This window comes from Rattus norvegicus, chromosome 3, assembly GCF_021556685.1.
Source record: "Rattus norvegicus strain SHRSP/BbbUtx chromosome 3, alternate assembly SHRSP_T2T, whole genome shotgun sequence".
In the NCBI taxonomy this organism is placed as follows: domain Eukaryota; kingdom Metazoa; phylum Chordata; class Mammalia; order Rodentia; family Muridae; genus Rattus; species Rattus norvegicus.
In genome coordinates this window covers 58562304-58575967 of record NC_141536.1, presented here as the reverse complement: position 1 = coordinate 58575967, position 13664 = coordinate 58562304, and the positions used below count along the sequence as shown (strand labels likewise).

The following is a 13664-nucleotide window of genomic DNA, read 5'->3' as shown; positions in this document are numbered from 1 at the left end:
ACTTCCTTCTGGAATATTTGCAGTCTGGTTAAGGTTTGTATGCACAATGCTGGTCACACACACAGACAGAATGCCCTCATCATTTCACAAACTATTTTCTACTGGAAAAGAAGATCAACTTTTTAAAGAAGATCCCTGGCTCCTGGTGCAGATTTCAATGGTAACGACTTCAGAGTACCGGACAGTGCGTTCTGATGAATACACGATAAGTTTCTATTTGTGTTGGGGGTTGGGGGAGCCAAGAAAAAAAGGCAAGATTCTCCAATTGCACAAATTGCACTATTTGTGTTTCCAACATTAATAGCAGAAACAGTTAACACTTAAACAAAATGTGCAGCAGAGGGATTTTTTTAAAACTCAAATGACCTGAACTCAGTGGGCGCGTCCTTTTTTTTAAAGTTCATTTTGTTGTAGACAGTTTAAGATATGGTCATCTCTCAGTCCTTAATTCTCCAAGTCTAGCTTTATAAATTAACAATATGAATCCTGTTGTGAAACTGGGGAAATAATGTCCACCTCAATTTAACTGAAAACCAAAAGCTGCTTTTCACATCAAAGAAATGATCAAAAAGGCTGTGTCATATTCCAAAGCCAAACCTAACCAGAGCGCAAACACAATGAGTTTAGGTGCCACTGCCCAAACTTGGCCAACAGGGAGACTTCAATGACGCTGTCCTGTGAAGCGGCCTTCCATTTGCCCAGTTCCTCGTCTAGAACCAAGTTTCTGTGTCATGCCACCTCGTGGAGGGGCCCTCTTCTGTCACGATCACGAATCATTCCACCAACCACAATTCCACGTGGACCACCAGGACCCCGATCATTGAGTCTAATATCCCTGCGGTCATCACCTCCACCTCGGGTCTCTCGCTCTCTGGCAGCTTTTGTCTTTTTCTTTTCCACGTTTAAACGTACTTCTCCTCAAAACATAATTGGTTTTCAATTAAGATTCTCTGAAGTGGTTCAGAGTCATCAAAAACCACAAAACCAAAATTTGGAAGCTTCCCCCCAACACCCTTGGTATTGATGTGAAGTTCCACAACGTTTCCAAAATGCATAAAGAATTCTTTCAGTTCATTTTCATCAATATCATGAGGCAAGTTTCCAACAAAAAGCTGATGACTGTCTGGATAACGAATTATTCTTCGGTTGTCAGAGTCATTCTGCTCTGTATCTCCTCTGCCTGGCCTTGGTCCTCGAGGAGGAAAACCAGGTCATTCTCGAGGTCACTGTTCACGTATGCGTGGTGCCTGAGACTGAACTTCTGGTTTAGCATCAACCCTTGGCTTTGGCGGTTCTTGAGGCAGAGAAGCAGGGTCGGCGGGGGGAGGAGTGGCGGACTTCTCCTCCAGCTCTTCCAAGTGTTTCTCCTCCGCTTGTGGTTTCAGCTCTTCAGTCTTTTCAGACTCCGGCTCAGGTTCGGGTTCATGAGAGGATTCTTCCAAAGGCTCCTCTATGCCATTGGTCTCAGGGTGTGCATCATAATAAGCGCTGTTAGCATTCTCTTGCACAGTTCAGGAGACGGCTGCCTGTTTTCTTGTTCCTCTTCCACTTCATCAAGTTCTGGTTCAGAATCTCCAAATACTTCATCCTCATAACGAAACATATCATTGTGAACATAAAATTTATTTGGAACAGATCCTTCTGGAGCCAGAACAAAGGTTTGCATAAACTTCCTCTCAGGCTGCCCACTGTTAGACAGCAAGCCCATGACCTGTACCACTACACCGTCACTCAAGGTTGCATGAGCGTCCACATGACAGATTTTGGTATGACATTCACTGAAGTTCAGAGATAACATTTTGTAGTGTATATCGTTTTGGCCATAAACTGCTTCCTGGGGCTTTCCACTGGCATCCACTCCACCATGAACATAGGAGGAATTCCTGCCAAAAAACCTGTGCAAATATTCGGGAGCTCTATTCAGCAAAGTGTAATATTGCCTCACAAACTCCCGCCCCACAAGCAGCGGACTGGGCTTCTCCATAACCATTTCTTTGCTGCAACAATGTCAAATGCTCCAACCAACAGCGGCGGGCACGTCGCGCGGAGGTCAGGAATATCGCGTGATTGGCCACAGCAGATTCTCCCTCGAATCAACCCGAGGCTTCGGAATCCAGAGAGCCGCAAGCTCGGGCCCCTCACAGCCACCTCTTCCCAATTGCTTGGCTCTTGAGTGTGAACTTTGCAGATGGCAAGGGCTGTGTTGCAATGTTGAAGGTTGATAGCACACTAGAGTCTGTCCTGGGTTCTGGATGCTTTGCCTCCACTCTGCTGTTGGTACTGCTGCACCAGTGTCAAGCACCAGCAGCTTTAAGCCCAGAACCGAGTCCATCCCTGGGACTCCTCCTCTGACAAAGAGAAGGTCTTCCCCCATTCTCTTGGTATTCTTGGTATGCATGGGAGTGTGGGGAGATAAAGGTTCCCTTCCTTAAAAACAACAACAGCTACAACGGCAGCAACAAACAACAACAGCAAAAAGCCAAACCAAACCAAAACAAAAATAAAACCAACAACAACCAAACAACAAAAAACCTCTAAAACAACCAACCAACCAACCAACCAACCAAACAACCAAACAACCAAACAACCAACCAAACAACCAACCAAACAAACAACCAACCAACCAACCAACCAACCAACCAAACAAACAACCAACCAAACAACCAACCAAACAACCAACCAAACAACCAAACAACCAACCAACCAACCAAACAACCAACCAACCAAACAACCAACCAACCAACCAACCAACCAACCAAACAACCAACCAACCAACCAACCAAACAACCAAACAACCAACCAACCAACCAAACAACCAACCAACCAAACAACCAACCAACCAACCAACCAAACAACCAAACAACCAACCAACCAAACAACCAACCAACCAACCAAACAACCAACCAAACAACCAACCAACCAACCAAACAACCAACCAACCAAACAACCAACCAACCAAACAACCAACCAACCAACCAAACAACCAACCAACCAACCAACCAACCAAACAACCAAACAACCAAACAACCAAACAATCAAGAACCCAAAACAACAAAACAAAACAAAACAAAAAAACAATCAAAAATTAAAACAAGAATTCTTTTCCTGGAAGAAGGAACCATTGTGGTGCCTCACAGTTCTTCCTGAAGTAAGACGATGCCCTTCTTATGACTGTATATCCCCTCAACTTCTTTTGCTGACAGTTCTGCTTCCAGGACTCCTCAGGAGGGGCTGCTTTCCAGAGCATTCTCCTAAACACCTACTGTGTGCACACTTCAAACACATAGTCGATTCCCAAGGAACTCGCTTAGGTCAAGGGTCCACAGCCAACAGCATCTAGACTTAACTATATATTTACTATTTTTCTTTGCTAGCAATTTTTTTCTTTTCTGGGATCAATTTTCCTCTGCTTGGACTATATCCCTTAGAATTTCTATATGATGGAGTGTGTTGAGTAAATGTCTTAACTTTCCTTTTATCTGGAAGACAGTTTTAATAAATATGCAATTGTAGGCTGATATTTTTTTTTGTCACTCTTTGAAGCTATCTTTCTAGCATCTTTTATTTGACATTGCTTGGATTGTAAATTTAGCTTTAATTTGAAATCCTCTCTTAGAAGTCTAAAGCTTGTCTTTGGTTAATTTTCAGACATATATATTCTAAAATGTTAACCCTGGACATTAAGTTTTTAATCTCAATTATTTTACTTTTTCCAACTTATTATTTTTTTTTCTTTCTTTTTTTTTTTCTGGAGCTGGGGACTGAACCCAGGGCCTTGCGCTTGCTAGGCAAGCGCTCTACCACTGAGCTAAATCCCCAACCCCCCCAACTTATTATTTTTATTGATTGAGAATTCCACGTAATGCACATGACCACGCTCCCTTTCTGGTCCTCCCATGTTCACCCTCCCAACTTTGGATCTACCCCGTAAAAATGAAGGAGAAGGAGGAGAAGAGGATGAAGACAAGGAAGAGGAAGAGGAGGAGGAAGAAGAGTAGGCAGAGGAGGAAGAAGAACAAGAAGAACAAGAAGAGGACCCCCAATTTGCACTGCCTTTATACTGGTAAGAGCATGGTAAAACCCCTGGTGGTCAGCCCTTTAAAGAAAACGGAGCCTTTCCTCATTTGTACCTCTGACAGAAATCAACAGTTGTGAGAGCCTCACTTCAAGCATCCTAATCACACATTTTAAGGGTTCTGTTTGATGGCTTCCTGTCTAAGCTGTTATTTGTGTATGTGTGGGAGGAGTGATAAGGGTTGTCACAGAACTTTTCTCAACTGTGTGTCTGCAGTCATCACTGCCACTTCAAAGTAGCTTCCTTACCCTTTACAGTCAACAGGAGCACAGATCAAGGACTTCCACCTGGGTTTTGCTGAATTGTGGGCCATAGACCCTGTTGTGGCCCTCAGCTGCAGTGCAGGCCCAGGACATCAACATGGTCTCCAGGGCATGGGCCACAGACCACAGACAATGGTACATTCCCTGGCAGCAGTCAGCCCATGGACAGCAACGTGGCTTCAGGTTACAGCATGGAACATGGACATTCACCCGGATTCCATTGGGAACATGGACCTCAGATCTCAACATGGTCAACAGGACAGCATGGGCCACGGACACTAACATAGTCCCCAGTGTCAGCATGGCCCACAGACGTCAACGTGCTTCCAGGCTACTGCTTTACCTTTTTTTTTTTTTTTAAAACTTTTCTTTAGGTTTTATTATTCACAATGGGAAGACAACTTCAAATAAAAACATTTTACATATTTGAATATAAGAATATGCTTTCAAGGGAAGTGCTTTTTTCTTTTAATCATTTTACTTTAAATAAAGCATTATGTGTTTAAAATTCTGCTGGACTATTGAATGTGTGCATTTTTTTATGTGCAGATGTGTGTACACACTGTTTGCATGTGTATGTAGAGACCACCCTGGTTGTTGTTGTTGTTGTTATTATTACTATTACTGGCTTTACTTTTTAAGACAGTCTCTCATTGGGACCTAGAGCTCCCTGATTAGCTAGGCTGGATGGTGACCACCAAGCCCCAGGGGTCTTCCAGCCTTTGCTTCCCCAGCACTGTCGTGCCTGTTTCTGTGTGGGTGCTAGGGCCCTAACTCAAGACCTCATGCCAACTGAACATCTCTCTAGTCCCTGGCTGCTTGTTTTTATAGTCTCTTATTCTTTTTTTTAAATATAGATACATTTTTATTTTGGACTCTTCAAACCATATAATTTTAGTTGTCCATTATCAAGTTTGCCTCAGATAGATACTGTCAACCTGTGTGTTATTGTAACGTGCTACACAAGAGCTTATCATAAGTGCCATAGAGTATTTATTTTTATTAAAGTATAATTTACACAAAATAGAAACAGAACATTTGAAGTGTATAGTTCTGTGAGCTTTGACACACATTTACTAGCATGAGGTCATTACAACAGTGATGTCCCTTGTAGAGAATCTGCTGTCCTTACCCTTCACCCCAAATGGTTTGTTGTTACTCTAGAATAGTTCTGTTTTATTATTGTTATTGTTATTATCATTTTATAATGTTCTGTAACTTGGTTTATTCATATTTTAGTGTTTTGCATATGGTTTACTGGTGCAGATTAGACACAGGTAAGTTTTAAAAGGTAGCTCATGTGCTTGCTCTCAGTGGCAACTGTGCATTTATGGAAGTTTGGATTTTGAAAAGATGTTTGCTTAACAACAGTCCATGTTTATAGTCTTTAGTCTCTTTATTTTATTTCATTTTATTACTTTTTGGGTCAGGATTTCTTTTTTTCTTTTTTTAATTTTTCCCCCATCTTTATTAAATTGGGTATTCTTTATTTACACTTCAAATGTTATTCCCTTTCCTGATTTCCAGGCCAACATCCCTCTAACCCCTCCCCCTCCACTTCTATATGGGTGTTCCCCTCCCTATCCTCCCCCCATTACCACCCTCCCTCCAAGAATCCCGTCCACTGGGGTCCAGCCTTGGCAGGACCAAGGGCTTCCCATTCCACTGGTGCCCCTATTAGGCTATTCTTTGCTACCTATGCAGTTGGAGCCCAGGGTCAGTCCATGTATAGTCTTTGGGTAGTGGCTTAGTCCCTGGAAGCTCTGGTTGCTTGGCATTGTTGTTCATATGGGGTCTCAAGTCCCTTCAACTCTTTCAGTTCTTTCTCTGATTCCTTCAACGGGGGTCCTGATCTCAGTTCAGTGTTTTGCTGCTGGCATTCGCCTATGAATTTGCTGTATTTTGGCTGTGTCTCTCAGGAGAGATCTACATCCGGCTCCTGTCGGTCTGCACTTCTTTGCTTCATCCATCTTGTCTAGTTTGGTGGCTGTATATGTATGGGCCACATGTGGGGCAGGCTCTGAATGGGCGTTCCTTCAGCCTCTGTTCTAAACTTTGCCTCCCTATTCCCTCCCAAGGGTATTCTTGTTCCCCTTTTAAAGAAGGAGTGAAGCATCCGCATTTTGGTCATCCTTCTTGAATTTCATGTGTTCTGTGCATCTACTGTAATTCAAGCATTTGGGCTAATAGCCACTTATCAATGAGTGCATACCATGTGTGTTTTTCTGTGATTGGGTTACCTCACTCAGGATGATATTTTCCAGTTCCATTCCTTTGCCTATGAATTTCATAAAGTCATTGTTTTTGATAGCTGAGTAGTATTCCATTGTGTAGATATACCACATTTTCTGTATCCATTCCTCTGTTGAAGGGCATCTGGGATCTTTCCAGCTTCTGGCTATTATAAATAAGGCTGCTATGAACATAGTGGAGCATGTGTCTTTGTTATCTGTTGGGGCATCTTTTGGATATATGCCCAAGAGAGGTATAGCTGGATCCTCAGGCAGTTCAATGTCCAATTTTCTGAGGAACCTCCAGACTGATTTCCAGAATGGTTGTACCAGTCTGCAATCCCACCAACAATGGAGGAGTGTTTCTCTTTCTCCACATCCTTGCCAGCATCTGCTGTCGCTGGAGTTTTTGATCTTAGCCATTCTGACTGGTGTGAGGTGGAATCTCAGGGTTGTTTTGATTTGCATTTCTCTTATGACTAAAGATGTTGAACATTTCTTTAGGTGCCTCTCAGCCATTCAGCATTCCTCAGCTGTGAATTCTTTGTTTAGCTCTGAACCCGATTTTTTTTTCTTTTTTTCGGAGCTGGGGACCGAACCCAGGGCCTTGCGCTTGCTAGGCAAGCACTCTACCACTAAGCTAAATCCCCAACCCCCTGAACCCGATTTTTTAATAGGGTTATTTGTCTCCTTGCAGTCTAATTTCCTGAGTTCTTTGTATATTTTGGATATAAGCCCTCTATCAGATGTAGGATTGGTAAAGATCTTTTCCCAATCTGTTGACTGCCATTTCATCCTAACAACAGTGTCCTTTGCCTTACAGATGCTTTGCAGTTTTATGAGATCCCATTTGTCGATTCTTGATCTTAGAGCATAGGCCATTGGTATTTTGTTCAGGAAATTTTCTCCCGTGCCCATGTGTTCGAGATTCTTCCCCACTTTTTCTATTAGTTTGAGTGTCTCGTTTGATGTGGAGGTCCTTGATCCACTTGGACTTAAGCCTTGTACAGGGTGATAAGAATGGATCAATCTGCATTCTTCTACATGTTGACCTCCAGTTGAACCAGCACCATTTGCTGAAAATGCTATCTTTTTTCCATTGGATGGTTTTGGCTCCTTTGTCAAAAATCAAGTGACCATAGGTGTGTGGGTTCATTTCTGGGTCTTCAATTCTATTCCACTGGTCTATCTGTCTGTCTCTGTACCAATACCATGCAGTTTTTATCACTATTGCTCTGTAATACTGCTTGAGTTTAGGGATAGTGATTCCCCCGGAAGTCTTTTTATTGTTGAGGATAGTTTTAGCTATCCTGGGTTTTTTGTTATTCCAGATGAATATGCAAATTGTTCTGTCTAACTCTATGAAGAATTGGATTGGAATTTTGATGGTGATCGCATTGAATCTGTAGATTGCTTTTGGTAAAATGGCCATTTTTACTATATTAATCCTGCCAATCCATGAGCATGGGAGATCTTTCCATCTTCTGAGGTCTTCTTCAATTTCTTTCTTCAGAGGCTTGAAGTTCTTATCATACAGATCTTTCACTTGCTTGGTTAAAGTCACACCGAGGTATTTTATATTATTTGGGACTATTATGAAGGGTGTCATTTCCCTAATTTCTCTCGGCTTGTTTCTCTTTTGTGTAGAGGAAGGCTTCTGATTTATTTGAGTTAGTTTTATACCCAGCCACTTTGCTGAAGTTGTTTATCAGCTTTAGTAGTTCTCTGGTGGAACTTTTGGGATCACTTAAATATACTATCATATCATCTGCAAATAGTGATATTTTGACATTTTCCTTTCCAATCTGTATCCCTTTGATCTCCTTTTGTTGTCTGATTGCTCTGGCTAGAACTTCAAGTACTATATTGAATAAGTAGGGAGAGAATGGGCAGCCTTGTCTAGTCCCTGATTTTAGTGGGATTGCTTCAAGTTTCTCTCCATTTAGTTTAATGTTAGCGACTGGTTTGCTGTATGTGGCTTTTACTATGTTTAGGTATGGGCCTTGAATTCTTGTTCTTTCGAGGACTTTTCTCATGAAGGAGTGTTGAATTTTGTCATATGCTTTCTCAACATCTAATGAAATGATCATGTCATTTTTATTTTTCAGTTTGTTTATATAGTGGATCACGTTGATGGTTTTCCGTATATTAAACCATCCCTGCATGCCTGGGATGAAGCCTACTTGATCATGATGGATGATTGTTTTGATGTTCTCTTGGATTCGGTTTGCCAGAATTTTATTGAGTATTTTTGCGTCGATATTCATAAGGGAAATTGGTCTGAAGTTCTCTTTCTTTGTTGGGTCTTTGTGTGGTTTAGGTATAAGAGTAATTGTGGCTTCATAGAAGGAGTTCGGTAGGGCTCCATCTGTTTCAATTTTGTGGAATAGTTTGGATAATATTGGTCTGAGGTCTTCTATGAAGGTCTGATAGAATTCTGCACTAAACCCGTCTGGACCTGGGCTCTTTTTGGTTGGGAGACCTTTAATGACTGCTTTTATTTCTTTAGGAGTTATGGGGTTGTTTAAATGGTTTATCTGTTTCTGATTTAACTTTGGTACCTGGTCTAGGAAATTGTCCATTTCCTCCAGATTTTCAAGTTTTGTTGAATATAGGCTTTTGTAGTAAGATCTGATGATTTTTTGAATTTCCTCTGATTTTGTTGTTATGTCTCCCTTTTCATTTCTGATTTTGTTAATTTGGACACACTCTCTGTGTCCTCTGGTTAGTTTGGCTCCTTAGAGCCTTTATCTATCTTGTTGATTTTCTCAAAGAACCAGCTTTTGGTTCTGTTAATTCTTTGTATAGTCCTGGGTCAGCGTTTCTTATTGTAGCCCTTGCTATATTTGTAGTCCAGGCTGACATTGAACTTAGAGATCTGCAGCCTCAGCCTCCCAAATGCTGGGATTAAAGGAGTAAAGCACTATACCTGGTTTCGTTTCTTATTTTTAATTCAACACTTAAAATGTATTTTAAAATTTACATTTGGTGTCTGGCGATTTAATTCATGAACTTGCTTTGAGTCCTATTTTACTGGCTTTTGCTTTTGGGAATCTGGTGAATTTTATGTGTGTGTGTGTGTGTGTGTGTGTGTGTGTGTGTGTGTGTGTGTGTGTGTATACTCAGGGACTACCTCACTATTTACATCTTATTATCAAGGAAAGAGGAAACACCATCTCATATTCATATCTATCTATCTATCTATCTATCTATCTATCTATCTATCTATCTATCATCTATCCATCCATCCACACCTATCTATCTATCTATTTATCTGTCTGTCTGTCTATCTATCTATCTATCTATCTATCTATCTATCTATCTATCTATCTATCTAAAATTCTGGACACACAGTTCTTGAGGGCTGCGGTGGTCTGGCCTAAGAGTATTCTTCTAGAGAAAATTTGTGCTTCTGTCTACCAGTGCCCAGGTCAGTGCCCAGGTCAGTGCCTGTCTATCGGGTCACTCCAGTCCGATTCCAGATGTGAAATGCCCTTGGACCATGCAGGTCACCAAGTTCCAAAACTGACACTAGGCTTTAGGTGTCAGTTCTTTCTTCCCACTTCACCCTGCTCTCATCCTTCCAGACTCTGAAAAGCAAAGCTCAGGCTCACCAGCTTTGTCAAACACTTGAAAAGGTGGTGCATGCTGAAAGCCACCTTATGTTTGCCCCTCTTGATACCTTGCTCTCACTTAGCCTCTGGCCCGTGCCAATTCATTGGTGACTTTGAACAGTGTCTATTTTGCTACACTTTATCCTATTCTCTGACTCTGCCCAGGGTAACTTGGTATATCAGATTGCTGGTGATAAAAGGCTCCTGACCTCAGTTTTCAATATTGCAGGAAGTAATTTTTTAACTCAAAAGGAGTATTTCTCCCACAAATAGTCTATATTGCTCTCTGAATGCAGAGGAAGAAACTGTTCCATAGATGTTGTCCTGTAGACTGTTGGAACCTAAAGCCACCCTTAGGATGGCCTTTCCTCTTCCCTTACTGCAGCATGCACGGTGAGATGAATCCTGAGCATGGGGAGCCCCCTGTGCTGATGCAGGGCCCCTGAGCAGCAGAGCCCCGCGCATGGTCTTTCTGGTAAAGGACACACTGATTCCTCCTTCCCTAGAGAGCTGTTTATTTGGGTTCTCTAAGAAGCTTGTAGAGGAAAGGTTACAATAGCTGCTTGTGGAGGGAGAGGGTTGATATAAACATGACAAGCCTACAGTCCTTTTTTTTTTAGAGGCCTGAGTGGGACTCAGATTTACCTCCAAGTGGTGACCCCAAATGGGTAGTTCTTTAAAAAAAAAAAAAAGGACATTTCTGTTTTCTCTCTACAGCTCCCCAGCCTATACCTGTTGTCTGCTATTTGAGATAAATGGGATTTAATCTAACAGGAGAAGGGACAGAAGGTTAGTCTTTAGTTTGGGGCACAAGGATACAGGATAATTGTTTTTTTAGCGACAGAAAGAGAAGTGTAAATGCTTGCATGTGTGTAAAGTTTCCTTAGACTCTTTGGTTCCTTTTCTTCAGAGGATTTAGGGACTGCGTCCATTTTCTTTGCTGGTTTCCTAAAGGGCACTCTGAAGTGTCCACAACTACCCAAGGAAGTGACAAAACCGTGCTGAGGTGTCCTATACCCAGGAGGGTTAGAGCTGCACCTCCCGCTTGGAATTTGTGAACTCCCTACATTCAAGAAGCCAGGGAGCTGGAGAAATGCCAATCCCTGCCTCCACAGAAGAAGGGCAGTGCCCAGTTCCTGTGCAGTGATTATGCATGGAAAACTTGGAATTATCTGTGGGAGGAAGGTAGGTATGATCTTTAGAAGTGACTACTTGAACTTCAGGTATCTTGGCCAATTTTTAACGTAGAGAGAGAAGTGTTCACTGATGTAAGCTTCGTCATGCTCTCGGAGCTTGCTTCGGCTCTCACACTCGGATTTAATTGGAACTTGCCTGGTCATCTCATTTGAACTAACTGGGCTGGGATATGTATGTTAGAAACGAACGAACAAGTAAAGTTAAGATTATTCGAAATCTCACATTTCCATACAGTTTCTCTTTCAAAGTGCTTTCAAAACTAAAGCCATATTCGTCAGAGAGGCACTGATCTGCAGTCTCCACACTCAGGAGGTAGAGGCAGGAGAACCATGAATTTCAGGTCAGCCTAGCTGTATTGAACATAACGAAACTCTGTCTCAGATAAATCAAGGCGAATGGTATGGCCCACAGAGTGATTTTCTGTCATGAGCAATGTTCTCAACTTGATTCCTTATACACAGATCAATCAATCAATCAATCAGTTGATCAAAGAAACAAAAGGCCAATAAAATTCACTCATTGGCTTTGCCATGCCAGTCTGCAAAGGTGAGCAGAATATATGTTGATAGTCCCATTTGCCAAAAGTGGGAACTGAGGCTCAGCCGGTGTGTTGCTTTGTTCAAGCTTGTGAACATGGACAGTATTATGGTCAGCTCCTCTCCCGCCTCTTTGTCTCTTTCTCCTCCTTTCTACCTCTTCTTTACTTACATTTTTCATTGTCCTTTCCACTAATCAGTGCCAACCAAGTGGTCCCTTGCTGTCCTATCCTGACCATTTCGGACATAGGATCATTCATCACCATACGGAACTTAACATTAGGTACCTTTCCAACCATGTGCACGTACGTACCTGTCAGTAGTTCCACATAATAGACATGTAGGGGAAGCGTGGGGAATGATGGGAATGTTTTGTATGGATGATAGGTTCTTTCATGTCATCTAATTTCCTCTCCTCTCTCCCCATTGGTTGTTTAAAGCTAAAACAAGCTCACAAATGATGAACTGTTTAGAAGAAGTGTACCTTTCAACTCTGCTTTCCACCCTCCAAGGACATGCACCCACATCCGCTGAGAGGGGCTAGGTACATGAAGTTTGTAGAACAGTCAAGGGAGATGTCCATGGAACGGAAACCCTCACACATCTTTTATTGAAATGTTAAGAGATGCTGTTCTGCTTATCTGGCACAGTGAGAGTGCTTTCCCACTCCTGCAGTTACTGAGGCTAATGCTTGTGCTCGCAAATCCCTGTAACACAGAGTATGAAATGAGTGTCTAAACCACAGACGCACTAGATGAGAAACTCTACTCTTTCTCCAGCTTTGATCCATCACAGTGGGGGTAGTGGTGGGGGGAGCTTTCCCTTCTACTATCCCCACAACTTTACACAGCCTTTGCCAAGCTTTCTCATCCACCCATGGTTTCTCCAACCCCTGCAGGGGATTAGGCATGGCAGCTACATCCACGGAGCGGAGGGAGTGGGTTCGTTCTGCTTTCAAAGAGCCTTAGAACATCGTTGTACTTTCTCGTGTACATTCTTTAAACCGTTGCTCCATCTTGGCTCAGCCTAGACAAGGGCATTACACAACGTCTCCTCTCTAAGCCTGTGAGGAGAAGGCCCTCAAGGTGAGAGGACACGCTTGTGTGCCTGACTCTGGAAAGATGCAAGCCGTTCTGGCCCACCAGCTGCCCGCTCAAATGGTTTAGCAGCTGAGCATGTCCCTACCCTGAGCTAGGGATATGAGCTGGCCAACAACCACATCTAAAAATAAGCCAGTGACCATGTTCCACCTGGCCCACTGTGGCCCAGAATGCTCTCTTGGCATTTTAGCATGCAGGGCTGGGAGGGTCCGGTCTCACATAGGAAGCTTCTCTACTTCCTGTCTCCTTCTTAATGCAAATCCTGCCATGCAGGAACATCATTGTGGGGATGATGGGAGTGATGTGATGGGTTCCTGCCCAGAAGCCTTATAGAGGAAAGCAGTGAAGCCAGCCTTTTCCTTTTTGGCTCTCTTAATAGACATTTTACATGAAAACTTCCAGGGCTAATTGTGGTGAAAATGTGCCAGGTAGACCCCTTTCATGCCAACTGTAATTAATAATGTTATAGCCTTCAAGGCCATAATGTTCATTAGTTATTAATTAGTAATTCATTTTGTTGAATAAATAATACTTGTGATTGATGATAGAACTTGTAATTGGACACTAGAAGTGGCCCTCTTGGGGCTGGTGAACCAGCAAGTATTACGCCACGGTACAGTAATGATAAACACAGCAAATCGTGTAGGA

The 13664-nt window shown here is 42.4% G+C and overlaps 1 pseudogene; it reads right to left on the bottom strand.

Moving 5' to 3' along the window:
• Nucleotides 1-661: 661 nt before the first annotated feature.
• Nucleotides 662-2074, bottom strand: G3bp2-ps1 (G3BP stress granule assembly factor 2, pseudogene 1; annotated as a pseudogene).
• Between the last annotated feature and the right edge of the window lie 11590 nt (nucleotides 2075-13664).